Source organism: Oncorhynchus nerka, unplaced genomic scaffold (genome assembly GCF_034236695.1).
Source record: "Oncorhynchus nerka isolate Pitt River unplaced genomic scaffold, Oner_Uvic_2.0 unplaced_scaffold_2476, whole genome shotgun sequence".
Lineage (NCBI taxonomy): Eukaryota > Metazoa > Chordata > Actinopteri > Salmoniformes > Salmonidae > Oncorhynchus > Oncorhynchus nerka.
This window is the reverse complement of record NW_027038820.1, coordinates 10,714-38,443: the sequence shown is the minus strand read 5'-3', so window position 1 is coordinate 38,443 and position 27,730 is coordinate 10,714. Positions and strand designations below refer to the sequence as shown.

Below are 27,730 nucleotides of genomic sequence, written 5' to 3'. Positions count from 1 at the left end.
ATGAAACTGTCTCATGAGGACCGCCACAGGAAAGGAAGACCAGAGTTACCTCTGCTGCAGAGGACAAGTACATGTGAGGTATGCCTGTTTCTCAAAGGAGAACCTCCAAAGTCCTCAACTGGCAGCTTCATTAAATAGTACCCTGCAAAACACCAGTCTCAACGTCAACATTGAAGAAGCTTGGAAGCTGGCTTTCTAGGCAGAGTTCCTCTGTCCAGTGTCTGTGTTCTTTTTTTGCTCATCTTAATCTTTTATTTTTATTGCCAGTCTGGAGATATGGCTTTTTCTTTGCAACTCTGCCTAGAAGGAAGTACATCTTCACTGTTGAGGTTGAGACTAGTGTTTTGCAGGTACTATTTAATGAAGCTGCCAGTTGAGGACTTGTGAGGCGTCTGTGTCTCAAACTAGACACTAATGTACTGCACTCCCCTTCAAAAGGTCCTGACTCCTGCGTGTTGTCCTGACTCCACACTCTAGTGTTGTCCTGACTCTACACTCCCTCCCTAGTGTTGACCTGACTCTACACTCCTTCTAGTGTTGTCCCGACTGACTCTACACTCCCTCGTGTTGTCCTGACTCTACACTCCTCCCTAGCGTTGTCCTGACCTTTCACTCCCTTCCTAGTTGACCTGACTTACACCCCTGTGTTGTCCTGACTCTACACTGGGACTTCCTAGTGTTGTCCTGACTCTACACTCCTAGTGCTGTCCCCTTCCCTAGTGTTGTCCTGACTCTACACTCCCTCATTGACCTCTACAGCTCTGACACACTCCCTCCCTAGTGTTGTCCTGACTCTACACTCGTTGTCCTCGTCCTGACCCCACACTCCCTCCCCGTGTTGTTGACTCTACACTCCCCCTGACTCTACACTCCTCGTGTTGTCCTGACTCTACACTCCTCCCTAGTATTGTCCTGACTCTACACTCCTTGACTTCACAGTGTTGTCCTGACTCTATGTCCTGACACTCCTCGTGTTGTCCTGACTCTACACTCCTAGTGTTGTCCTGACCCCACACTCCTCCCTGTCCTGACTCTACACTCCCTCCCTAGTGTTGACCTGACTCTACACGTGTTGACCTTCTACACTCCCTCGTGTTGTCCTGACTCTACACTCCCTTCCTAGTGTTGTCCTGACTCTACACTCCCTAGTGTTGTCCTGACTCCCACACTCTAGTTGTCCTGACTCACACCTTCCCTCAAGGTCCTGACTCTACACCCCCTAGTGTTGTCCTGACCCCCACACTCCTCGTGCTGTCCTGACTCTACACCGTGTTGTCCTGACCCACACTCCCTCCCTATGTTGTCCTGACTCTACACTCCTCCTAGTGTTGTCCTGACTCTACACTCCTCCCTAGTGTTGTCCTGACTCTACACTCCCTCCAGTGTTGTCCTGACTCTACACTCCTTCGTGCTGTCCTGACTCTACACCTCCTAGTGTTGTCCTGACTCTACACTCCCCTTAGTGTTGTCCTGACTCTACACTCCTCGTGTTGTCCTGACTCTACTGACTACACTCCCTCGTGTTGACCTGACTCTACACTCCTCGTGTTGTCCTGACTCTACACTCCCTCCCTCGTGTTGTCCTGACTCACTCCTCCTAGTGTTGTCCTGACTAGTGTCCTGACTCTACACTCCCTCGCGTTTGTCCTGACTCTACACTCCTCCCTCGTGTTGTCCTGACTCTACACTCCCTAGTGTTGTCCTGACTCTACCTCCTCCCTCGTGTTGTCCTGACTCTACACTCCCTCCAGTGTTGTCCTGACTCACACTCCCTCGTGTTGTCCTGACTCACACTCCCTCGTGTTGTCCTGACTCTACACTCCTCGTGTTGTCTGACTCTACACTCCTCGTGTTGTCCCTCTACACTCCTCCTTAGTGTTGTCTGACTCTACACTCCCTCCCCTTAGTGTTGTCCTGACTCTACACCCTCCCTCCGTGTTGTCCTGACTCTACACTCCCTCCTAGTGTTGTCCTGACTCTACACTCCCTCGTGTTGTCCTGACTCTACACTCCCTCGTGTTGTCCTGACTCTACACTCCCTCGTGTTGTCCTGTCTCTACACTCCCTCGTGTTGTCCTGACTCTACACTCCCTCCTTAGTGTTGTCCTGACTCTACACTCCCTCCTTAGTGTTGTCCTGACTCTACACTCCCTCGCGTTGTCCTGACTCTACACTCCCTCCCTCGTGTTGACCTGACTCTACACTCCCTCGTGTTGTCCTGACTCTACACTCCCTCCCTAGTGTTGTCCTGACTCTACACTCCCTCCCTAGTGTTGTCCTGACTCTACACTCCTAGTGTTGTCCTGACTCTACACTCCCCCTCGTGTTGTCCTGACTCTACACTCCTCCCTAGTGTTGTCCTGACTCTACACTCCTCCCTAGTGTTGTCCTGACTCTACACCTCCCTCGTGTTGTCCTGACTCTACCTCCTCCCTAGTGTTGTCCTGACTCTGCACCTCCCTCGTGTTGTCCTGACTCTACACTCCTCGTGTTGTCTGACTCGACTCCTCTCCTAGTGTTGTCCTGACTCTCCACTCCCTAGTGTTGTCCTGACTCTACACTCCCTCCCTAGTGTTGTCCTGACTCTACACTCCCTCCCTAGTGTTGTCCTGACTCTACACTCCCTCCCTAGTGTTGTCCTGACTCTACACTCCCTCGTGTTGTCCTGACTCTACACTCCCTCGTGTTGTCCTGACTCTACACTCCCTAGTGTTGTCTGACTCTACACTCCCTAGTGTTGTCCTGACTCACTCCCGTGTTGTCCTGACTCTACACTCCTCCGCGTGTTGTCCTGACTCTACACTCCCTCCCTAGTGTTGTCCTGACTCACACTCCCGCGTGTTGTCTGACTCCACACTCCCTCGTGTTGTCCTGACTCTCACTCCCTCGTGTTGTCCTGACTCTACACTCCCCTCCCTAGTGCTGTCCTGACTCTACCTCCTCCCTAGTGTTGTCCTGACTCTACACTCCTCCTAGTGTTGTCCTGACTCTACACTCCTCCCTAGTGTTGTCCTGACTCTACACTCCCTCCTAGTGTTGTCCTGACTCCACACTCCCTCCTAGTGTTGTCCTGACTCTACCTCCCTCCTAGTGTTGTCCTGACTCTACACTCCTCCTAGTGTTGTCTGACTCTACACTCCCCCCTAGTGTTGTCCTGACTCTACACCTCCCTCCCTAGTGTTGTCCTGACTCTACACTCCCTCCCCGTGTTGTCCTGACTCTACACTCCCTCCCGCGTGTTGTCCTGACTCTACACTCCCTCCTAGTGTTGTCCTGACTCTACACTCCCTAAGTGTTGTCCTGACTCTACCTCACTCCGTGTTGTCCTGACTCTACACTCCCTCCTAGTGTTGTCCTGACTCTACACTCCGCGTGTTGTTCTGACTGTGTGATCTCATATTTTCCCTGTCTTATTTTAAGCCCCAGGAGTAAAACAGAAGATTAAATAATGACTAGCTGAATAAAGACAGACTTGCTTTCTAGTTGAGTCATTTAGCTAATCCCAGGGCCTATGCTGGAGCCAATCTGTTCCATGAGTAAGATGGAGAGCTTTTTAACTGTGTGTGTGTAGGTTAGTAGGATGGATCGTAGGTACTGGTTTCTGGGTGCTGGTTTCTAGTGCCGACATCTGCAGTGTTTTCTCTCTTCCCCCAGGTGGAATACTCCTACCCTCCCATCATCCCTGAGGAGGCCATGACAGCAACAACCTGCCTGAGGTGGAGTGGAACTACCTGCCTTTCCTTGCCCTGCCTGACGGAGCACACAACTACCAAGAAGGTACATAAACACCCTGACATTTACCCTGACCCTTAACCCTGCCTGACGGAGCACACAACTACCAAGAAGGTACATAACACCCTGACCCCTGACCCTTTACATGAAACCCAATGGTACACTTCCTTTTATAGTGCCTTTACTCTTGACCAGGCCTATAGGGTTCAATTTATAACCAGCTACTTCCTCTTTTTGTCTTTCCACCTCTCACTACCTGTCACTACACGCTCCTGGACAGTTTAATAATGATTCTGTCACATTTGAAGTTCAGCCCCGTCACCTTTTGAGACTCTGACCCCTCGTCTTACCTGCTAAAATAAAGGTCAAATAAATCTGCTTGATGATGAGTCCTCACACCTTAAAATGGACAGCTTTAGGGCCTCCCGGGTGAGCAGTGGTCTAGGGGCACTGCATGCAGCGCTAGCTGTGCCACCAGAGACTCTGGGTTTGCGCCAGGCTCTGTCGCAGCCAGGCCGCGACCGGGGGAGGTCCGTGGGGCGACGCACAGTAGCCTAGCGTCGTCAGGGTTAGGGAGGTTCGCCCCGGTAGGGATATCCTTGTCTCATCGAGCACCAGCGACTCCTGTGGCAGGCCGGGCGCAGTGCACACTGACCAGGTTGCTAGGGGCACGGTGTTTCTCCGACACATTGGTGCGGCTGGCTTCCGGGTTGAGGCGCTGTGCATGAAGCAGTGCGGCTTGGTTGGGTTGTGTTTCGGAGGACGCATGGCTTTCAACCTTCGTCTCTCTCCTCTCCGTACGGGAGTTGTAGCAATGAGACAAGATAGTAGCTACTAACAATTGGACACCACGAAAAGGGGGTAAAAAAATCATTATAAAATTAAAAAATGGACTGCTTTGTCATCAAGTTTGGCATAGCCGAACTGGGCTACTGCAGTGCTCATGTTAGTATGTGAAATCAGCAGGAAGTCATGTTGGAAATGAGAGTTTATTTTTTATTTTTTTTAAAGCTAGTTAGGTCATATAGACTAGCTGTGGTGCAGCGTGTGACTGCTGTTGTACTGCAGGGTAGTGTTGCCTTGAGGCCCTCCATCTTGGCAAGCCTCCTTCTGTTGTTCATGATGTCACTGAGGCCAACAGGCCGGGCCGTTAGCCAGTCAGCACTCACTCATCATGTGATCTGATTTTCCTTTTGGTCTGCCATTGACCCGTGTTGTCGTTAAGCAGTACAGCCAGGAGGGAGTGGACTCGATTCACAGTCATATTTTTTGCAACACGTCCTTCTCTTTCAAGGATATGTAACGGATAGGCCTAGTAAGATAAGAAAAACTGAACAATATTATTTTTATTTACCTAGGCAAGTCAGTTAAGAACAAATTATTATTTTCAATGATGGCCTAGGAACAGTGGGTTAACTGCCTGTTCAGGGGCAGAACGACAGATTTGTACCTTGTCAGCTCGGGGGTTATGAACTTGAAACCTTCCGGTTACTAGTCCAAAGCTCTAACCACTAGGCTACCCTACCACCCCAGATATGAAGTTTGTGTTATACATATGGTCTACATCTGTATTAGTAAAAGGATTGGTTTAACTGCACTCGGTATGTGTAGAACCAGATTTGAAATCATCTCTGGAACTGTACAAGTCCTCACCTAGTCCATGTTTTACACTGTAGGCCCTGTAGTGTCGTCTGTGAGTGATTCACTGGCTGCTTGTTGGCCGGTGCATTAACCTCACCGACGCAGTACATTTTGATTAGGGAGTGATTCACTGCAGTGCAGTTGGAGCTACAGAGCAACGGCAACATGAGACTCATGCATGGGATGGCACAGTTCATTGGAGTAGAGCAGGGCAGTGCATTGTGCTGCTGAGGAGAAAGCTAGTAGACTACAGCTGTGTGGCTCTTCATGTCCTTTGGCTGTGCTGTTGCTCTGGTCCAGGGTGTTACATGCTGCTTGCTGACGCTAAAGGCTCAGGGGCAGTGAGCCGCGAGTAATGCCCTGGACCAGAGCTAGCTGTACTGTGCCGTCCAGTCTGTCTGCCCCGACCTGTCTCTGGCCTTGTTGCTGACAGAGACGGTTCCTTGGTTGCAGTCACGGAGACGGCTCCTTGGTTGCAGTCACGGAGTTGCAGTCACGGAGACGGCTCCTTGGTTGCAGTCACGGAGACGGCTCCTTGGTTGCAGTCACGGAGACGGCTCCTTGGTTGCAGTCACGGAGACGGCTCCTTGGTTGCAGTCACGGAGACGGCTCCTTGGTTGCAGTCACGGAGACGGGTCCTTGTTTGCAGTCACGGAGGCGGGTCCTTGGTTGCAGTCACGGAGGCGGGTCCTTGGTTGCAGTCACGGAGGCGGGTCCTTGGTTGCAGTCACGGAGGCGGGTCCTTGGTTGCAGTCACGGAGACGGGTCCTTGGTTGCAGTCACGGAGACGGGTCCTTTGTTGCAGTCACGGAGACGGGTCCTTGGTTGCAGTCACGGAGACGGCTCCTTGGTTGCAGTCACGGAGACGGGTCCTTGGTTGCAGTCACGGAGACGGGACCTTGGTTGCAGTCACGGAGACGGGACCTTGGTTGCAGTCACGGAGACGGGACCTTGGTTGCAGTCACGGAGACGGGTCCTTGGTTGCAGTCACGGAGATGGGACCTTGGTTGCAGTCTGTGTCCCTGACTGTAGCTCTGAGAGTGGAGGATGCCTTAGCAACGTTAGAAAAAAAAACACTCCGTCTCTTACCGTCGTCATGGCCACTGGCCTCCTGATCCAAGTCCGAACCCCAGATTCTCTGATCTAATTGACTGACATTTCCATAGATCCTCAGATACATCCACATGATCCATTACAGATGTAGTCTAGTGTCTTTCTAATGTTGTCATCTTCCCCCTCTGTTGTTGTTGTAATTAGTACCAAAACAGCCTGACTCCTCCATCACACCGACAGCGTCGTTGCAGTAGCCTTATGTAGCCTTATGTAGCCTTATGTAGTCTTATGTAGCCTTATGTAACCTTATGTAGCCTTATGTAACCTTATGTAACCTTATGTAGCCTTATGTAACCTTATGTAGCCTTATGTAGCCGTAATAATAACTGTCAAATGTTTGGAATCACGTGCCCCTCCTTCCATCCCATCAGTTTATGGAGGATGTGATTTTTTATGGAGGATGTGATTTTTTTATGGTTATTATATATCGGTACGTGAGGCTAACGATGTTTTGGTGCTGATTACAACAACAGAGGGAAGATTAACAAGGTGATTTTCAGAGTCGTCTTTCGGTCGCTACAAACAACAGATTCTCACTTCTTAATGTGTAATTCATTCGCTAGTGCTGAAATTGCTGTCGCCGTTTTTTGTTTTGTTTTTTTGTTGGCTAATTAACTAAGGACCACGTTACGACAGATCTCAGATCAGAGAGAGTTGTATACCTCTCTTATCTGGAGCGACTTACAGGCAGTGCATTCATGTACGTTTAGCAGGTGAAAACAAACGCATGTTATTGCAGGTGGACCCGGAAAATAGCGGCTAATGATGTGATTTGTTGTTTTGTTGTTTCTCAGACACCGTGTTCTTCCACCTCCCTCCTCTCGCTGGAGCAGATGTGAAGTGTGTGTACGGAGTCTCCTGCTATCGCCAAATAGAAGCTAAGGTTGGTTCCCCCTCGTCACTACCAGCTGGTCGACAGAGTAGAGTCTCTACCAGCTGGTCGACAGAGTAGAGTCTCTCTACCAGCTGGTCTACAGAGTAGAGTCTCTCTACCAGCTGGTCTACAGAGTAGAGTCTCTCTACCAGCTGGTCTACAGAGTAGAGTCTCTCTACCAGCTGGTCTACAGAGTAGAGTCTCTCTACCAGCTGGTCTACAGAGTAGAGTCTCTCTACCAGCTGGTCTACAGAGTAGAGTCTCTCTACCAGCTGGTCGACAGAGTAGAGTCTCTCTACCAGCTGGTCGACAGAGTAGAGTCTCTCTACCAGCTGGTCTACAGAGTAGAGTCTCTCTACCAGCTGGTCGACAGAGTAGAGTCTCTCTACCAGCTGGTCGACAGAGTAGAGTCTCTACCAGCTGGTCTACAGAGTAGAGTCTCTCTACCAGCTGGTCTACAGAGTAGAGTCTCTCTACCAGCTGGTCTACAGAGTAGAGTCTCTCTACCAGCTGGTCGACAGAGTAGAGTCTCTACCAGCTGGTCTATAGAGTAGTCTCTACTCATTTCTCGGTGGTCTACAGAGGACCACTGGTCTATAGAGTAGAGTCTCTACCAGCTGGTCTACAGAGGACCACTGGTCTACAGAGTAGAGTCTCTACCAGCTGGTCTACAGAGGACCACTGGTCTATAGAGTAGAGTCTCTACCAGCTGGTCTACAGAGGACCACTGGTCTACAGAGTAGAGTCTCTACCAGCTGGTCTACAGAGGACCACTGGTCTACAGTCTCTACTCATTTCTCGGTGTTTCCTGACTGTTTCCTGACATGTCATTAGCTGCAGGCGTCAGCGTTGTGTTGTTTTTCTTTTCCAGTCCCTAAAGGTCCGTCTGGCTGACGTCACCAGGGAGACGGTCCAGAAGAGTGTGTGTGTCCTCAGTCAAGTGGTGAGTGTCTGTGTGTGTGTGTCCTCAGTCAAGTGGTGAGTGTGTGTGTGTGTCCTCAGTCAAGTGGTGAGTGTCTGTGTGTGTGTGTGTGTGTGTCCTCAGTCAAGTGATGAGTGTCTGTGTGTGTGTGTGTGTCCTCAGTCGAGTGGTGTGTGTGTGTCCTCAGTCGAGTGGTGAGTGTGTGAGTGTGTGTGTGTCCTCAGTCGAGTGGTGAGTGTGTGTGCGTGTGTGTGTCCTCAGTCGAGTGGTGAGTGTGTGTGTGTGTGTCCTCAGTCGAGTGGTGAGTGTCTGTGTGTGCATGCGTGTGTGTCCTCAGTCGAGTGGTGAGTGTGTGTGTCCTCAGTCGAGTGGTGAGTGTGTGTGTGTCCTCAGTCGAGTGGTGCGTGTGTGTGTGTGTGTGTGTGTGTGTGTGTGTCAGTCGAGTGGTGAGTGTGTGTGCGTGTGCGTGCGTCCTTAGTCGAGTGGTGTGAGTGTGTGCGTGTGCGTGCGTCCTCAGTCGAGTGGTGAGTGTCCTGATGTGACAAAGAGGGAGAGAGGGGTGGGGATCACTCTATGAAAAGTCACACTGTGACCCTGGGTCAGTGGACAGCCTCCTCTCTGTCCGTAGGCCCCGGCCCTCTATGACCCCTGGGTCATTGGACAGCCTCCTCTCTGTCTGTCATTCGACCCCCGGCCCTCTATGACCCCTGGGTCAGTGGACAGCCTCCTCTCTGTCCCGCTCCCGGCCCTCTATGACCCCTGGGTCAGTGGACAGCCTCCTCTCTGTCCGTAGGCCCCGGCCCACTATGACCCCTGGGTCAGTGGACAGCCTCCTCCCTGTCCACGCCCCGGCCCTCTATGACCCCTGGGTCAGTGGACAGCCTCCCTGTCCGCACGCCCCGGCCCACTATGACCCCTGGGTCAGTGGACAGGTCCGTCGCCCCGGCCCACTATGACCCCTGGGTCAGTGGACAGCTCCCTCTGTCCGTAGGCCCCCGGCCCACTATGACCCCTGGGTCAGTGGACAGCCTCCTCCCTGTCCGTACGCCCCCGGCCCTCTATGACCCCTGGGTCAGTGGACAGCCTCCTCCCTGTCCGTACGCCCCCGGCCCTCTATGACCCCTGGGTCAGTGGACAGCCTCCTCTCTGTCCGTACGCCCCCGATGACCCCTGGGTCACTCCTCTCTGTCCCTACGACCCCCGGCCCTCTATGACCCCTGGGTCAGTGGACAGCCTCCTCCTGGAATCAAAATTAAATATCGCTATTTTTTTTTCTAATGAGCCAGTGAAGTTGCACATTGGTGAAATCAGCCATTATTCAGTTTGAATTATAGACGACAGGTGACGACCCTTCACTTAGTCAATGATGTCCTTCTTCCCCAGCCTCTGTACGGTCTCCTCCAAGCTAAACTACAGCTCATCACACACGCCTACTTTGAGGAGAAAGACTTCTCACAGATTTCGATATTGAAGGTGAGTGTTTCCAGTCAGCTCTCTTTCACGGTCAGATGTTTAGTCACCAAGTCTTTAATGACTTTATTCTATGATGTGTGACCTCACGCGTTTGTGGAACATTGAACTCAGAACCTTGTCTTTACCCCTCCTCTCTTTCTACCACCTCTTTCTCTCTCTACCCCTCCTCTCTTTCTACCACCTCTTTCTCTCTATCCCTCATATATCTCTCCCCCTCTTTCTCTCTACCCCTCCTTTCTCCCCCTCTTTTCTCTCCCCTCTCTCTCCCCCTCTTTCTCTCTCTACCCTCCTCTCTCTCTCCCCACTCTTTCTCTCACTACCCCTCCTCTCTCTCTACCCCTCTTTCTCTACCCCCCTCTCTTTCTCCCCCTCTTTCTCTACCTCCTCTCTCTCTCCCCCTCTTTCTCTCTCTACCACCTCTCTCTCTTTCTCCCCTCTTTCTCTCTCTACCCCCCTCTCTCTTTCTCCCTCCTCTTTTCTCTCTCCCCTCTCTTTCTCTCTCGGCCCTCCTCTCTCTCCACCTCTTTCTCTCGGCCCCTCTCTCTCCACCCTCTTTCTCTCTCGACCCCTCCTCTCTCTCTCCCCCTCTTTCTCTCTCGACCCCTCCTCTCTCTCCCCCTCTTTCTCTCGAGCCCCTCTCTCTCTCCCCCTCTTTCTCTCTCGACCCCTCCTCTCTCTCTCCCCCTCTTTCTCTCTCGACCCCTCCTCTCTCTCGGCCCCCTCTTTCTCTCTCGGCCCCTCCTCTCTCTCGCCCCCTCTTTCTCTCTCGAGCCCCCTTTCTCCTCTCTTTCTCTCTCACCCCTCCTCTCTTTCTCTCGACCCCCTCTTTCTCTCTCGAGCCCCTCCTCTCTTTCTCTCGACCCCCTCTTTTTCTCTCTGGACCCCTCCTCTCTTTCTCTCGACCCCCTCTTTCTCTCTGGACCCTCCTCTCTTTCTCTCGACCCCCTTCTTTCTCTCTGGACCCCTCCTCTCTTTCTCTCTCCCCCTCTTTCTCTCTCGACCCCTCCTCTCTCTCTCCCCCTCTTCTCTCTCGACCCCCTTCTCTCTCTACCCCCTTCTCTCTTCCTCCCCCTCTTTCTCTCTCTCTTTCTCTCCGTCTGTAGGAGTTGTATGAACACATGAACAGCTCTCTGAGAGGGACAGCTCTAGAGGGATCCCAAGTGTTCCTGGGTAAAACTGTTCTGCTTTTCTCCCTGCTATAGACCCTTCATAGTGCCCTGCTATAGACCCTTCATAGTGCCCTGCTACAGACCCTTCATAGTGCCCTGCTATAGACCCTTCATAGTGCCCTGCTATAGACCCTTCATAGTGCCCTGCTATAGACCCTTCATAGTGCCCTGCTATAGACCCTTCATAGTGCCCTGCTATAGACCCTTCATAGTGCCCTGCTATAGACCCTTCATAGTGCACCTGCTATAGACCCTTCATAGTGCCCTGCTATAGACCCTTCATAGTGCCCTGCTATAGACCCTTCATAGTGCCTATATAGGCCCTTCATAGTGCCCTGCTATAGGCCCTTCATAGTGCCCTGCTATAGACCCTTCATAGTGCCCTGCTATAGACCTCATAGTGCCCTGCTATAGACCCTCTTCATAGTGCCTTCCTGCTATAGGCCCTTCATAGTGCCCTGCTATAGACCCTTCATAGTGCCCTGCTATAGACCTTCATAGTGCCCTGCTATAGACCCTTCATAGTGCCCTGCTATAGACCATTCATAGTGCCCTGCTATAGACCCTTCATAGTGCCCTGCTATAGACCCTTCATAGTGCCCTTCATAGTGCCCCCTGCTATAGACCCTTCATAGTGCCCTGCTATAGACCCTTCATAGTGCCCTGCTATAGGCCCTTCATAAGTGCCCTGCTATAGACCCTTCATAGTGCCCTGCTATAGACCCTTCATAGTGCCTTGGTGCCCTGCTATAGACCATTCACCAATTGCCCTGCTATAGGCCCTTCATATGCCCTGCTACCAGGCCCTTCATAGTGCCCTGCTATAGACCCTTCAGGCCCTGCTATCCACCAATTGCCCTGCTATAGACCCTTCATAGTGCCCTGCTAGACCCTTCATAGTGCCCTGTATAGACCCTTCATAGTGCCCTGCTATAGACCCTTCATAGTGCCCTGCTATAGACCCTTCATAGTGCCCTGCTACTAGGGCCTTCATAGTGTGCCCTGCTGCTCAGACCCTTCATAGTGCCCTGCTATAGACCCTTCATAGTGCCCTGCTATAGACCCTTCATAGTGCCTTGCTATAGACCCTTCATAGTGCCCTGCTATAGACCCTTCATAGTGCCCTGCTATAGACCCTTCATATGCCCTGCTATAGACCCTTCATAGTGCCCTGCTATAGACCCTTTCATAGTGCCCCCTGCTTAGTGCCCTGCTCATCAGTGCCCTGCTATAGACCCTTCATAATTGCCCTGCTATAGACCCCTGCTATAGACCCTTCATAGTGCCCTGCTATAGACCCTTCATAGTGCCCTGCTATAGACCCTTCATAGTGCCCTTCATAGTGCCCTGCTATAGACCCTTCATAGTGCCCTGCTATAGACCCTTCATAGTGCCCTGCTATAGGACCCTTCATAGTGCCCTGCTATAGACCCTTCATAGTGCCCTGCTATAGACCCTTCATAGTGCCCTGCTATAGACCCTTATAGTGCCTGCTATAGACCCTTCATAGTGCCCTGCTATAGACCTTCATAGTGCCCTGCTATAGACCCTTCATAGTGCCCTGCTATAGACCCTTCATAGTGCCCTGCTATAGACCCTTCATAGTGCCCTGCCTTCTATAGACCCTTCATAGTGCCCTGCTATAGACCCTTCATAGTGCCCTGCTATAGGCCCTTCATAGTGCCCTGCTATAGACCCTTCATAGTGCCCTGCTATAGAACCTTCATAGTGCCCTGCTATAGACCCTTCATAGTGCCCTGCTATAGGCCCTTCATAGTGCCCTGCTATAGACCCTTCATAGTGCCCTTCATAGTGCCCTGCTATATACACTGCTTTAGGCTTTAGGCCCTGCTATAGACCCTTCATAGTGCCCTGCTATAGGCCCTTCATAGTGCCCTGCTATAGACCCTTCATAGTGCCCTGCTATAGACCCTTCATAGTGCCCTGCTATAGTGCCCTGCTATAGACCCTTCATAGTGCCCTGCTATAGACCCTTCATAGTGCCCTGCTATAGACCCTTCATAGTGCCCTGCTATAGACCCTTCATAGTGCCCTGCTATAGACCCTTCATAGTGCCCTGCTATAGACCCTTCATAGTGCCCTGCTATAGACCCTTCATAGTGCCCTGCTATAGACCCTTCATAGTGCCCTGCTATAGACCCTTCATAGTGCCCTGCTATAGACCCTTCATAGTGCCCTGCTATAGACCCTTCATAGTGCCCTGCTATAGGCCCTTCATAGTGCCCTGCTATAGACCCTTCATAGTGCCCTTCATAGCTCCCTGCTATATACACTGCTTTAGGCTTTAGGCCCTGCTTTAGACCTGCGTTAGGCTTTAGGCCCTGCGTTAGGCTTTAGGCCCTGCGTTAGGCTTTAGGCCCTGCGTTAGGCTTTAGGCCCTGCGTTAGGCTTTAGGCCCTGCGTTAGGCTTTAGGCCCTGCGTTAGGCTATAGGCCCTGCGTTAGGCTATAGGCCCTGCGTTAGGCTATAGGCCCTGCGTTAGGCTATAGGCCCTGCGTTAGGCTTTAGGCCCTGCGTTAGGCTTTAGGCCCTGCGTTAGGCTTTAGGCCCTGCGTTAGGCTTTAGGCCCTGCTTTAGGCCCTGCTTTAAGACCTGCTTTAGGCTTTAGGCCCTGCGTTAGGCCCTGCTTTAGGACATGCATTAGGCTTTAGGACCTGCATTAGGCTTTAGGCCCTGCGTTAGGCCCTGCATTAGGACCTGCATTAGGCTTTAGGCCCTGCGTTAGGCGTTAGGCCCTGCGTTAGGCCCTGCTTTAGGCCCTGCGTTAGGCGTTAGGCCCTGCGTTAGGCTTTAGGCCCTGGTCATCTGTGGGGTGATCAGGTGTCTATTGTTGTAGCCTCTAACAGATTAGCTGCAGAAATATGTCTGTCACGTGTGACTATTGAGCCACTTGTTATGGTGATAAACCCAGCATACAGAAACAGGCTGCATCTTTTCAAGGGGGGTGTCTTCTCTCATGACGTTGAGCACTCAGCTGACATCCAAAATGGCTCCCTATTTCCTATGTAGGGCCCATGGAGCTCTGGTCAAATGTTTTACCCTCTCTAGGGAATGGGGGTGTAATTTGGGACACACATTGTGATAGAAATGTCCTCCTTGGGGCAAATTTCACATTCTTCACATTCTCTCCCGACAGGTATGTCACCAAGAGATTTAATACTGCACTTTCGACACAAGGTACATTTCATGTGTTTTGAGGCAAGCAGATGACTTGTAAAGGTTTAAGTTGAGTCCCAAATGGCACCCTATTCCCTATATAGTGCACTACTTTTGACCAGGCCCCCAAAGAACCGTAGCCCGACGAGCGGTAGCCCAGAACCGTAGCCCAGAGAACTGGCCTGAAGAACTGTGGCCTGAAGAACTGTGGCCTGAAGAACTGTAGCCCAGAGAACCGTGGCCCAGAGAACCGGTAGCCCAGAGAACCGTAGCCCGACGAGCGGTAGCCCAGAACCGTAGCCCAGAGAACTGTGGCCTGAAGAACTGTGGCCTGAAGAACCGTAACCCAGAGAACCGTAGCCCAGAGAACCGTAGCCCAGAGAACCGGTAGCCCAGAGAACCGTAGCCCGACGAGCGGTAGCCCAGAGAACTCTAGCCCAGAGAACTCTAGCCCAGAGAACCGTAACCCGACGAGCGGTAGCCCAGAGAACTCTAGCCCAGAGAACTCTAGCCCAGAGAACTCTAGCCCAGAGAACTCTAGCCCGACGAGCGGTAGCCCAGAGAACTCTAGCCCAGAGAACTCTAGCCCAGAGAACTCTAGCCCAGAGAACTCTAGCCCGACGAGCGGTAGCCCAGAGAACTCTAGCCCAGAGAACTCTAGCCCAGAGAACTCTAGCCCGACGAGCTGTAGCCCAGGTCCCTGTGGGATCTGGTCTGAAAGTAGTGCACTATAAACGGTGTAGGGTGCCATTTGGGAAATCCTCCTGGAAACATCTGCCAAAGATTGTAGTTTAATCGTTGTGCTTTAATTAACCTGCTTCCTTTAACTCTCCCCTTCTCTCTCTCTCTCTCTCCTTCTCTACCCCCCCCCCCACCCCCTACCCCCACCCCACCCCCCTCCCCCACCCAGGTTCTGATCCTCTTCAAACTGATTCTGCTGGAGAAGAAGGTGAACACGTGATTTAGCACAGACAGCATATCACAACCCAATGACATATACCACACACCGTGACCTCACAGCGAGAGAGCACGTAGTCAGTCATCGTATATATACACCCCAAGAGGGACAGAACGAGCATAAGTTCCCTGGAGGTGTTTTATCTCCCCATAGATGACTGTGTGTATGTCCCCCCCCCCTCTCTCTCAGGTCCTGTTCTACGTGTCCCCAGTCAACAGGCTAGTAGGAGCTCTGATGACCGTACTGTCTCTGTTCCCAGGTGAGAAGAGTCCACCAGTCACTTGTGTGCCTCAAATGGTATTTTATTTAACTAGGCAAGTCAGTTAAGAACAAATTCTTATTTACAATGACGGCCTACCGGGGAACAGTGGGTTAACTGCCTGTTCAGGGGCAGAACGACAGATTTTTACCTTGTCTCCTTTACACTCTAACCACTAGGCTACCCTGCCACCTCTACACTCTAACCACTAGGCTACCTGCCACCTCTACACTCTAACCACTAGGCTACCTGCCACCTCTACATTCTAACCACTAGGCTACCTGCCGCCTCTACACTCTAACCACTAGGCTACCTGCCACCTCTACACTCTAACCACTAGGCTACCTGCCACCTCTACACTCTAACCACTAGGCTACCTGCCGCCCCTACACTCTAACCACTAGGCTACCTGCGCCTCTACACTCTAACCACTAGGCTACCTGCCACCTCTACACTCTAACCACTGGGCTACCTGCCACCTCTACACTCTAACCACTAGGCTGCCTGCCGCCCTACACTCTAACCACTAGGTTACCTGCCGCCCTACACTCTAACCACTAGGCTACCTGCCGCCCCTACACTCTAACCACTAGGCTACCTGCCGCCTCTACACTCTAACCACTGGGCTACCTGCCGCCTCTACACTCTAACCACTGGGCTACCTGCCGCCTCTACACTCTAACCACTAGGCTACCTGCCTCCTCTACACTCTAACCACTAGGCTACCTGCCGCCTCTACCTCTAACCACTAGGCTACCTGCCGCCTCACTCTAACCACTAGGCTACCTGCCTCCTCTACACTCTAACCACTAGGCTACCTGCCGCCTCTACACTCTAACCACTAGGCTACCTGCCGCCTCTACACTCTAACCACTAGGCTACCTGCCGCCTCTACACTCTAACCACTAGGCTACCTGCCGCCTCTACACTCTAACCACTAGGCTACCTGCCGCCGTGCATTACTTTTGACCACGTCCCTATGGGTGATATAGTGAATATTGTATTAGGGTGAATATGGGTGATATAGTGAATATTGTATTAGGGTGAATATGGGTGATATAGTGAATATTGTATTAGGGTGAATATGGGTGATATAGTGAATATTGTATTAGGGTGAATATGGGTGATATAGTGAATATTGTATTAGGGTGAATATTGTATTAGGGTGAATATGGGTGATATTGTGAATATTGTATTAGGGTGAATATGGGTGATATAGTGAATATTGTATTAGGGTGAATATGGGTGATATAGTGAATAGTGTTGAGTATTCGTGATAGGGTGAAATAGTGTGGGTGATATATTGAATATGGGTGAGGATGGGTGATATGGTGAGTATGGGTAATTTATAGTGAGTATGGGTGATTTATAGTGAGTATGGGTGATTTATAGTGAGTATGGGTAATTTATAGTGAGTATGGGTAATTTATAGTGAGTATGGGTAATTTATAGTGAGTGGGTGATTTATAGTGAGTATGGGTGAATATGGGTGATTTATAGTGAGTATGGGTGATTTATAGTGAGTATGGGTGAATATGGGTGATTTATAGTGATTTATAGTGAGTATGGGTGATTTATAGTGAGTATGGGTGATTTATAGTGAGTATGGGTGATTTATAGTGAGTATGGGTGATTTATAGTGAGTGGGTGATTTATAGTGAGTATGGGTGAATATGGGTGATTTATAGTGAGTATGGGTGATTTATAGTGAGTATGGGTGATTTATAGTGAGTATGGGTGATTTATAGTGAGTGGGTGATTTATAGTGAGTATGGGTGAATATGGGTGATTTATAGTGAGTATGGGTGATTTATAGTGAGTATGGGTGATTTATAGTGAGTATGGGTAATTTATAGTGAGTATGGGTGATTTATAGTGAGTATGGGTGATTTATAGTGAGTATGGGTAATTTATAGTGAGTATGGGTGATTTATAGTGAGTGGGTGATTTATAGTGAGTATGGGTGATTTATAGTGAGTATGGGTGATTTAGTATGGGTGATATGGTGAGGGGTGATTAGGTGAGGGGTGATTAGGTGAGGGGGTGATTAGGTGAGGGGGTGATTAGGTGAGGGGTGATATGGTGAGGTGATATGGTGAGGGGGTGATATGGTGAGGGGGTGATATGGTGAGGGGTGATGGTGAGGGGGTGGTGAGGGTGATTAGGTGAGGGGTGATTAGGTGAGGGGGTGATTAGGTGAGGGGGTGATTAGGTGAGGGGTGATATGGTGAGGGGGTGATTAGGTGAGGGGTGATTAGGTGAGGGGTGATTAGGTGAGGGGTGATTAGGTGAGGGGTGATATGGTGAGGGGGTGATTAGGTGAGGGGGTGATTAGGTGAGGGGTGATTAGGTGAGGGGTGATTAGGTGAGGGGGTGATTAGGTGAGTATGGGTGATTAGGTGAGTATGGGTGATTAGTGGGTATGGGTGATTATAGTAAGTGGGTGATTTTATAGTGAGTATGGGTGATATCTTGAGTATGGGTGATATCTTGAGTATGGGTGATATCTTGAGTATGGGAGATATTTGGTACACATGTTGTTGGATTCTTCTTCCCCCATACTGAAGGTCAAAGGTGACGTTGAGTCCTATAGGTCAGATATGATGTATGCTGTGTTTCTTCCTCTAGGTATGATCGAGCACGGCCTGGCTGACTCCTCCCACTACCGGCCCAAGAGCAGCGTCTCCGAGGAAATCACACTAGGACACTGTGTGTCTGGGGCAGAGGACTTGGTTTCCGTCACTGACATCACCAACGCTACCGTGGAGCTAATGGGGGAGGAGGGCTTCGGAGAGGACCACACCACCTCCACCGTGAAGGCTTCACAGAGGACATCGCCTTCCCCAGAGACCTCCACCCCAGCTAGGGAGAACACCCAGCTGAAGCCCCCCTCCCGGACTTCCCCAGAGACCTCCACCCCAGCTAGGGAGAACACCCAGCTGAAGCCCCCCTCCCGGTCTTCCCCAGACTCCTCGGAGAGCGACTGGGAGACACTGGATCCCAGTGTTTTGGAGGAAGGGACAAGAGACTCAGAGACGGGGAGTTCAGGGGGTCTGGAGACAGGTATCCCCATCACGGTGCAGCCCCGGGGCCTGTCGGCAGGGCCAGGAGGCCAGGGAGCCGTCTCTCAGGGCTTGGTGTCTGGACTGGAAGAGGACCAATATGGCCTGCCACTCGCCATCTTCACCAAGGTGCCCAACTCAACACAGATCCTTTCAGCGTATACTTAGAAATATCTTTATCGGCGTCTGTAGATCTCTCTCACCGTCGACCAATCAACTAGCAGTGTTTCTAATCCACAGAGACCTTGACCTGCTTTTTAAATTATTCACCTACATGTTGCCAAGGCAACAGCCAACTGATCTAGCGTTCCTCTTTAGTTACAGGGTGGGGGGTTGATCGTTCCTCTTTAGTTACAGGGTGGGGGTGGATCGTTCCTCTTTAGTTACAGGGTGGGGGTGGATCGTTCCTCTTTAGTTACAGGGTGGGGGGTGATCGTTCCTCTTTAGTTACAGGGTGGGGGTGGATCGTTCCTCTTTAGTTACAGGGTGGATCGTTCCTCTTTAGTTACAGGGTGGGGGTTGATCGTTCCTCTTTAGTTACAGGGTGGGGGGTGGATTGTTCCTCTTTAGTTACAGGGTGGGGTGGATCGTTCCTCTTTAGTTACAGGGTGGATTGTTCCTCTTTAGTTACAGGTTGGATCGTTCCTCTTTAGTTACAGGGTGGGGGTGGATCGTACCTCTTTAGTTACAGGGTGGGGGTGGATCGTTCCTCTTTAGTTACAGGGTGGATCGTTCCTCTTTAGTTACAGGGTGGATCGTTCCTCTTTAGTTACAGGGTGGATCGTTCCTCTTTAGTTACAGGGTGGGGGTGGATCGTTCCTCTTTAGTTACAGGGTGGGGTTGATCGTTCCTCTTTAGTTACAGGGTGGGGGGTGGATCGTACCTCTTTAGTTACAGGGTGGGGTTGATCGTTCCTCTTTAGTTACAGGGTGGGGGTGGATCGTTCCTCTTTAGTTACAGGGTGGGGGTGGATCGTTCCTCTTTAGTTGCGGGGTGGGGGTTGATCTTTAGTTGCAGGGTGGGGGTTCCTCTTTAGTTACAGGTTGGGGGTTGATCGTTCCTCTTTAGTTACAGGGTGGGGGTTGATCGTTCCTCTTTAGTTACAGGGTGGGGGGTGATCTTTTAGTCATCATAGAAAAACATCCTGATTATCTAGATTTATTCTCTGATATCTAGATTTATTCTCTGATATCTAGATGTATAGTAAACCCCCTCATAAATGTCAGTTGGTCAGGTATTTGCGTTTTCAAAGCGCCCACACATGGGTGTGGTGACTAGCGGGTGAGAAGAGCTAGGAGTTTTTCCAGTACTACAAGGACACACACACACACACACACACCCATATATATATATATATATACAAGCTCTGCTTTAACAGGACACACACACACACACACACACACACACACACACACACACATATATATATATATACAAGCTCTGCTTTTCCAGTACTACAAGGACACACACACACACACACACACATATGCGAGCTCTGCTTTTCCAGTACTACAAGGACACACACACACACACACACACACACACACACACACACACACACACGCGAGCTCTGCTTTTCCAGTACTACAAGGACACACACACACACACACACACACACATGCGAGCTCTGCTTTTCCAGTACTACAAGGACACACACACACACACACACACACACACACACACACACACACATGCGAGCTCTGCTTTTCCAGTACTACAAGGACACACACACACACACACACACACACACATACACATGCGAGCTCTGCTTTTCCAGCACTACAAGGACACACACACACACACACACACACACACACACGCAAGCTCTGCTTTTCCAGTACTACAAGGACACACACACACACACACACACACATGCGAGCTCTGCTTTTCCAGTACTACAAGGACACACACACACACACACACATGCGAGCTCTGCTTTTCCAGTACTACAAGGACACACACACACACACACACACACACACACACACACATGCGAGCTCTGCTTTTCCAGTACTACAAGGACACACACACACACACACACACACACACATGCGAGCTCTGCTTTTCCAGCACTACAAGGACACACACACACACACACACACGCAAGCTCTGCTTTTCCAGTACTACAAGGACACACACACACACACACGAGCTCTGCTTTTCCAGTACTACAAGGACACACACACACACACACACATGCAAGCTCTGCTTTTCCAGTACTACAAGGACACACACACACACACACACACACACACACACACACACGAGCTCTGCTTTTCCAGTACTACAAGGACACACACACACACACACACACACGCGAGCTCTGCTTTTCCAGTACTACAAGGACACACACACACACACACACACACACACACACACACACACACACACATGCGAGCTCTGCTTTTCCAGTACTACAAGGACACACACACACACACACACACACACATGCGAGCTCTGCTTTTCCAGTACTACAAGGACACACACACACACACACACACACACACACACACACACACACACACATGCGAGCTCTGCTTTTCCAGTACTACAAGGACACACACACACACACGCGAGCTCTGCTTTTCCAGTACTACAAGGACACACAAACACACACACATGCAAGCTCTGCTTTTCCAGTACTACAAGGACACACACACACACACACACACACACACACACATGCGAGCTCTGCTTTTCCAGTACTACAAGGACACACACACACACACATGCGAGCTCTGCTTTTCCAGTACTACAAGGACACACACACACACACACACACACACATGCAAGCTCTGCTTTTCCAGTACTACAAGGACACACACACACACACACACATGCAAGCTCTGCTTTTCCAGTACTACAAGGACACACACACACACACACACACACATGCGAGCCCTGCTTTTCCAGTACTACAAGGACACACACACACACACACACAAACACACACATGCGAGCTCTGCTTTTCCTGTACTACAAGGACACACACACACACACACACACACACACACACACACATGCAAGCTCTGCTTTTCCAGTACTACAAGGACACACACACACACACACACACACACACACACACACATGCGAGCTATGCTTTTCCAGTACTACAAGGACACACACACACACACACACACACACACATGCAAGCTCTGCTTTTCCAGTACTACAAGGACACACACACATGCACACACACACACACACACACATGCGAGCTCTGCTTTTCCAGTACTCCCTGCAGGGAAAAGTCAGTTTAATCACCAGAGGGTTGCATAACACCATGGTAAACATTGACCCAATACAAACAACATCTAGTGATGTTACTGTAACCTTGCTGTTGAGTGTGTCCTCTCTCTGACTAGATCTAACTCCACACACGCACACAAACATTAGTGACCTTTAACCTGTATGTGTGTCGTTGCCAGGGTTACCTGTGCCTGCCCTACATGGCCTTGCAGCAGCACCACCTGCTGTCAGATGTCACAGTGCGCGGCTTTGTTGCCGGGGCAACCAACATCCTCTTCCGTCAGCAGAGGCACCTGAGTGACGCAATCGTTGACGTGAGTCTTGCTCTCTCCATCTCTTCTCTCTCCTTCTCTCCATCTCTCTCTCCATCTCTCTCCTTATTTCTCTCTCCATCTCCTCTCTCTCTCTCTCTCCTCTCTCCATCTCTCTCTCCCTGAAGCTGTTAGGGTGTTATTTTTGATGATTTTAGTTTTTAAAAAGGGCGGTGTTACCGGCTGGATCCCTTATGTATGTATTCAAACAATCTATCACTCTCCTTATCTCTCCATCTTTCCTCTCTCTCATCTCTCAGCTCTCCATTTTCTCTTCTCTCTCTCAGCTCTCCATCTTCTCTTCTCTCTCTCAGCTCTCCATCTCTCCTCTCTCTCCATCTCTCCTTCTCTTCTCATCTCTCCTTCTCTTCTCTCTCTCCATCTCTCCTTCTCTTCTCTCTCTCATCTCTCCATCTCTCCTCTCTCTCTCATCTCTCCTTCTTCTCTCTCTCATCTCTCCTTCTCTCTCTCATCTCTCCTTCTCTTCTCTCTCTCATCTCTCCTTCTCTCATCTCTCCATCTCTCCTTCTCTTCTCTCTCTCATCTCTCCATCTCTCCCTCTCTCATCTCTCCTTCTCTTTTCTCTCTCATCTCTCCTTCTCTTCTCTCTCTCATCTCTCCTTCTCTTCTCTCTCTCATCTCTCCATCTTTCCTCTCTCTCCTCTCCATCTCTCCTTCTCTTCTCTCTCTCCTTCTCTTCTCTCTCTCCATCTTTCCTTCTCTTCTCTCTCTCCATCTCTCCTTCTCTGCTCTCTCTCCATCTCTTCTCTCTCTCAACTCTCCATCTTTCCTCTTTCCACCACCCTTGATCCCACTGCTGGCTTGCCTCTAAAGCTAAGCAGGGTTGTTCCTGGTCGGTCCCTGGATGGGAGACCAGATGTTGCTGGAAGTGGTGTTGAAGGGCCAGTAGGAGGCACTCTTTCCTCTGGTCTAAAATAATATATACCCCAATGCCCCAGGGCAGTGATTGGGGACACTGCCCCGTGTAGAGTGTCGTCTTTCAGATGGAACATTAAACGGGTGTCCTGACTCTCTGTGTATTTGATCATGTATATGTTTTTGCTATTTGTTCTTTGTTATAGAGCCAAAAAGATTGGAGAAGTGGTTTACCCATACATCTCCATTTTGGATGGATAATTCTTCATGTTGTTGTTTGTTTAGTGTTTTCCAATTTTGGTTAGAGTCTATGGATTCTTCAATTCCATCTCTCTCCATCTCTTCTTTCTCCTGGGTCCTGTTGGCCCGAAATGCGCATTATTCTAAGGGTGTGTCCCAAATGGCACCCTATTCCCTACACAGTGCACTACTTTAGACCAGGGACTATAACCACCCTATTCCCTACACAGTGCACTACTTTTGACCAGGGACTATAACCACCCTATTCCCTACACAGTGCACTACTTTAGACCAGGGACTATAACCACCCTATTCCCTACACAGTGCACTACTTTAGACCAGGGACTATAACCACCCTATTCCCTACACAGTGCACTACTTTAGACCAGGGACTATAACCACCCTATTCCCTACACAGTGCACTACTTTAGACCAGGGACTATAACCACCCTATTCCCTACACAGTGCACTACTTTAGACCAGGGACTATAACCACCCTATTCCCTACACAGTGCACTACTTTAGACCAGGGACTATAACCACCCTATTCCCTACACAGTGCACTACTTTAGACCAGGGACTATAACCACCCTATTCCCTACACAGTGCACTACTTTAGACCAGGGACTATAACCACCCTATTCCCTACACAGTGCACTACTTTAGACCAGGGACTATAACCACCCTATTCCCTACACAGTGCACTACTTTAGACCAGGGACTATAACCACCCTATTCCCTACACAGTGCACTACTTTAGACCAGGGACTATAACCACCCTATTCCCTATTCCCACAGTGCACTACTTTAGACCAGGGACTATAACCACCCTATTCCCTACACAGTGCACTACTTTAGACCAGGGACTATAACCACCCTATTCCCTACACAGTGCACTACTTTAGACCAGGGACTATAACCACCCTATTCCCTACACAGTGCACTACTTTAGACCAGGGACTATAACCACCCTATTCCCTACACAGTGCACTACTTTAGACCAGGGACTATAACCACCCTATTCCCTACACAGTGCACTACTTTAGACCAGGGACTATAACCACCCTATTCCCTACACAGTGCACTACTTTAGACCAGGGACTATAACCACCCTATTCCCTACACAGTGCACTACTTTAGACCAGGGACTATAACCACCCTATTCCCTACACAGTGCACTACTTTAGACCAGGGACTATAACCACCCTATTCCCTACACAGTGCACTACTTTAGACCAGGGACTATAACCACCCTATTCCCTACACAGTGCACTACTTTAGACCAGGGACTATAACCACCCTATTCCCTACACAGTGCACTACTTTAGACCAGGGACTATAACCACCTATTCCCTACACAGTGCACTACTTTAGACCAGGGACTATAACCACCCTATTCCCTACACAGTGCACTACTTTAGACCAGGGACTATAACCACCCTATTCCTACACAGTGCACTACTTTAGACCAGGGACTATAACCACCCTATTCCCTACACAGTGCACTACTTTAGACCAGGGACTATAACCACCCTATTCCCTACACAGTGCACTACTTTAGACCAGGGACTATAACCACCCTATTCCCTACACAGTGCACTACTTTAGACCAGGGACTATAACCACCTATTCCCTACACAGTGCACTACTTTAGACCAGGGACTATAACCACCTATTCCCTACACAGTGCACTACTTTAGACCAGGGACTATAACCACCCTATTCCCTACACAGTGCACTACTTTAGACCAGGGACTATAACCACCCTATTCCCTACACAGTGCACTACTTTAGACCAGGGACTATAACCACCCTATTCCCTACACAGTGCACTACTTTAGACCAGGGACTATAACCACCCTATTCCCTACACAGTGCACTACTTTTCTGTAACCAGGGTTACAGATGTTATATCCTGGATGTGTTTAACTCTCCCATGTGAAATCTGATTTGACCTGTATCGTGTGTGTGTGTGTGTGTGTGCGTGTCTCCGTCCATCCCACTAGGTGGAGGAAGCTAAGCTCCAGATCGGGGACCCTGAGTTGAGGAAGCTGCTAGGCCTGACCACGGCTGACCTGCGTTTTGCTGACTACCTGGTCAAACACGTGACAGAGAACCGTGAGGACGTGTTTCTGGATGGGACCGGCTGGGAGGGAGGGGACGAGTGGATCAGGGCCCAGTTTGGACTCTACATACACTCCCTCCTATCCTCTACCTTACTAGAAGGTACTGATGATACACTCTACCTTACTAGAAGGTATTGATGATACACTCTACCTTACTAGAAGGTATTGATGATACACTCTACCTTACTAGAAGGTATTGATGATACACTCTACCTTACTAGAAGGTACTGATGATACACTCTACCTTACTAGAAGGTATTGATGATACACTCTACCTTACTAGAAGGTATTGATGATACACTCTACCTTACTAGAAGGTATTGATGATACACTCTACCTTACTAGAAGGTATTGATGATACACTCTACCTTACCAGAAGGTATTGATGATACACTCTACCTTACCAGAAGGTATTGATGATACACTCTACCTTACCAGAAGGTATTGATGATACACTCTACCTTACCAGAAGGTATTGATGATACACTCTACCTTACTAGAAGGTATTGATGATACACTCTACCTTACTAGAAGGTATTGATGATACACTCTACCTTACTAGAAGGTACTGATGATACACTCTACCTTACTAGAAGGTATTGATGATACACTCTACCTTACTAGAAGGTATTGATGATACACTCTACCTTACTAGAAGGTATTGATGATACACTCCTACCTTACAGAAGGTATTGATGATACACTCTACCTTACCAGAAGGTATTGATGATACACTCTACCTTACCAGAAGGTATTGATGATACACTCTACCTTACCAGAAGGTATTGATGATACACTCTACCTTACCAGAAGGTATTGATGATACACTCTACCGTACCAGAAGGTATTGATGATACACTCTACCTTACTAATCAAATCAAATGTATTTATATAGCCTGTACAGAAACCCAGCCTAAAACCCCAAACAGCAAGCAATGCAGGTGTAGAAGCATGGTGGTTAGGAAAAACTCCCTAGAAAGGCCCAAACCTAGGAAGAAACCTAGAGAGGAACCAGGCTATGGGGTGTGGCAAGTCCTCTTCTCGCTGTGCCGGGTGGAGATTATAACAGAACATGGATGTTCAAATGTTCATAAATGATCAGCATGGTCCAATAATAATTAGGCAGAACAGTTGAAACTGAAGCAGCAGCACGGCCAGGTGGACTGGGGACAGCAAGGAGTCATCATGTCAGGTAGTCCTGAGGCATGGTCCTAGGGCTCAGGTCCTCCGAGAGAGAGAAGGAAAGAGAGAATTAGAGAGAGCACACTTAAATTCACACAGGACACCGAATAGGACAGGAGAAGTACTCCAGATATAACAAACTGACCCTAGCCCCCCGACACATAAACTACTGCAGCATAAATACTGGAGGCTGAGACAGGAGGGGTCAGGAGACACTGTGGCCCCATCCGAGGACACCCCCGGGCAGGGCCAAACAGGAAGGATATAAACAGGAAGGATATTACTAGAAGGTATTGATTTTTGCAGGTCCATCAGTAGGCATCTTCTATTCAGCCATCATTTACATCCATTTTCAACCATCATCAGCAACTTGATTACTAATCTTTCCCTCAATCAAGTCTATAGATTCATGTCTGATTAGCATGGAGAAAATCATTTGTTTTCAGAGGATTTCACAACAATAGGCTAAATGTTTGTTTCCTGTCTCTCTCTTTCTCTCTCTCTCTCTCCTACTCCGTCTCTTTCTGTCTCTCTCTGTATCTCTCTCCTACTCTGTCTCTCTCTGTCTCTCTGTCTGTATGTCTGTCTCTGTCTCTCTCTCTGTATCTCTCTCCTACTCTGTCTCTCTCTCTCTCTTTCTGTCTCTCTGTCTCTTTCTGTCTCTTGGTCTCTGTCTGTCTCTTTCTCTCTCTCTCTTTCTGTCTGTCTCTCTGTCTCTTTCTGTCTCTTGGTCTCTGTCTGTCTCTTTCTCTCTCTCTCTTTCTGTCTCTCGGTCTCTTTCTGTCTCTTGGTCTCTGTCTCTCGGTCTCTTTCTGTCTAACTCTGTTTCTCTGTCTCTTTCTGTCTCTTTCTGTCTAACTCTTTCTCTGTATCTTTCTGTCTCTCGGTCTCTTTCTGTCTAACTCTGTTTCTCTGTCTCTTTCTGTCTCTCGGTCTCTTTCTGTCTAACTCTGTCTCTCGGTCTCTGTCTCTGTCTCTCGGTCTCTGTCTCTCTGTCTCTCTGTGTGTCCAGATAATGAGAAGTTGCTAGCGGACTGGGGCACTCCCTTCATCTCAGCCTGGAGGATCACACGCAACTACAGAGTGTGGTTCATCAACAAGCACCCAGCCATGGCCGAGATCACCCCAGGGTAAGAAACACATTCTGAGGGCGGTAGAGGCTCTGAGGGCGGTAGAGGCTCTGAGGGCGGTAGAGGCTCTGAGGGCGGTAGCTTGGTGTTGGATTGGTCATCTTTAGTGTCTTCTAAATGTAAAATATCTAGATGTTTGACTTGGATAAATAACCTGTGTTATTCCCTCCTTTCTCAGTCATCCGTTCCAAGGACAGTACAGTGCTGCTGATCTGAAACTAAGATTCTCACAGTGA

The 27,730-nt window shown here is 49.6% G+C and overlaps 1 pseudogene; it reads left to right on the top strand.

The window, feature by feature from the left end:
• LOC115125169 (late secretory pathway protein AVL9 homolog) lies at nt 1–27,730 on the top strand (annotated as a pseudogene).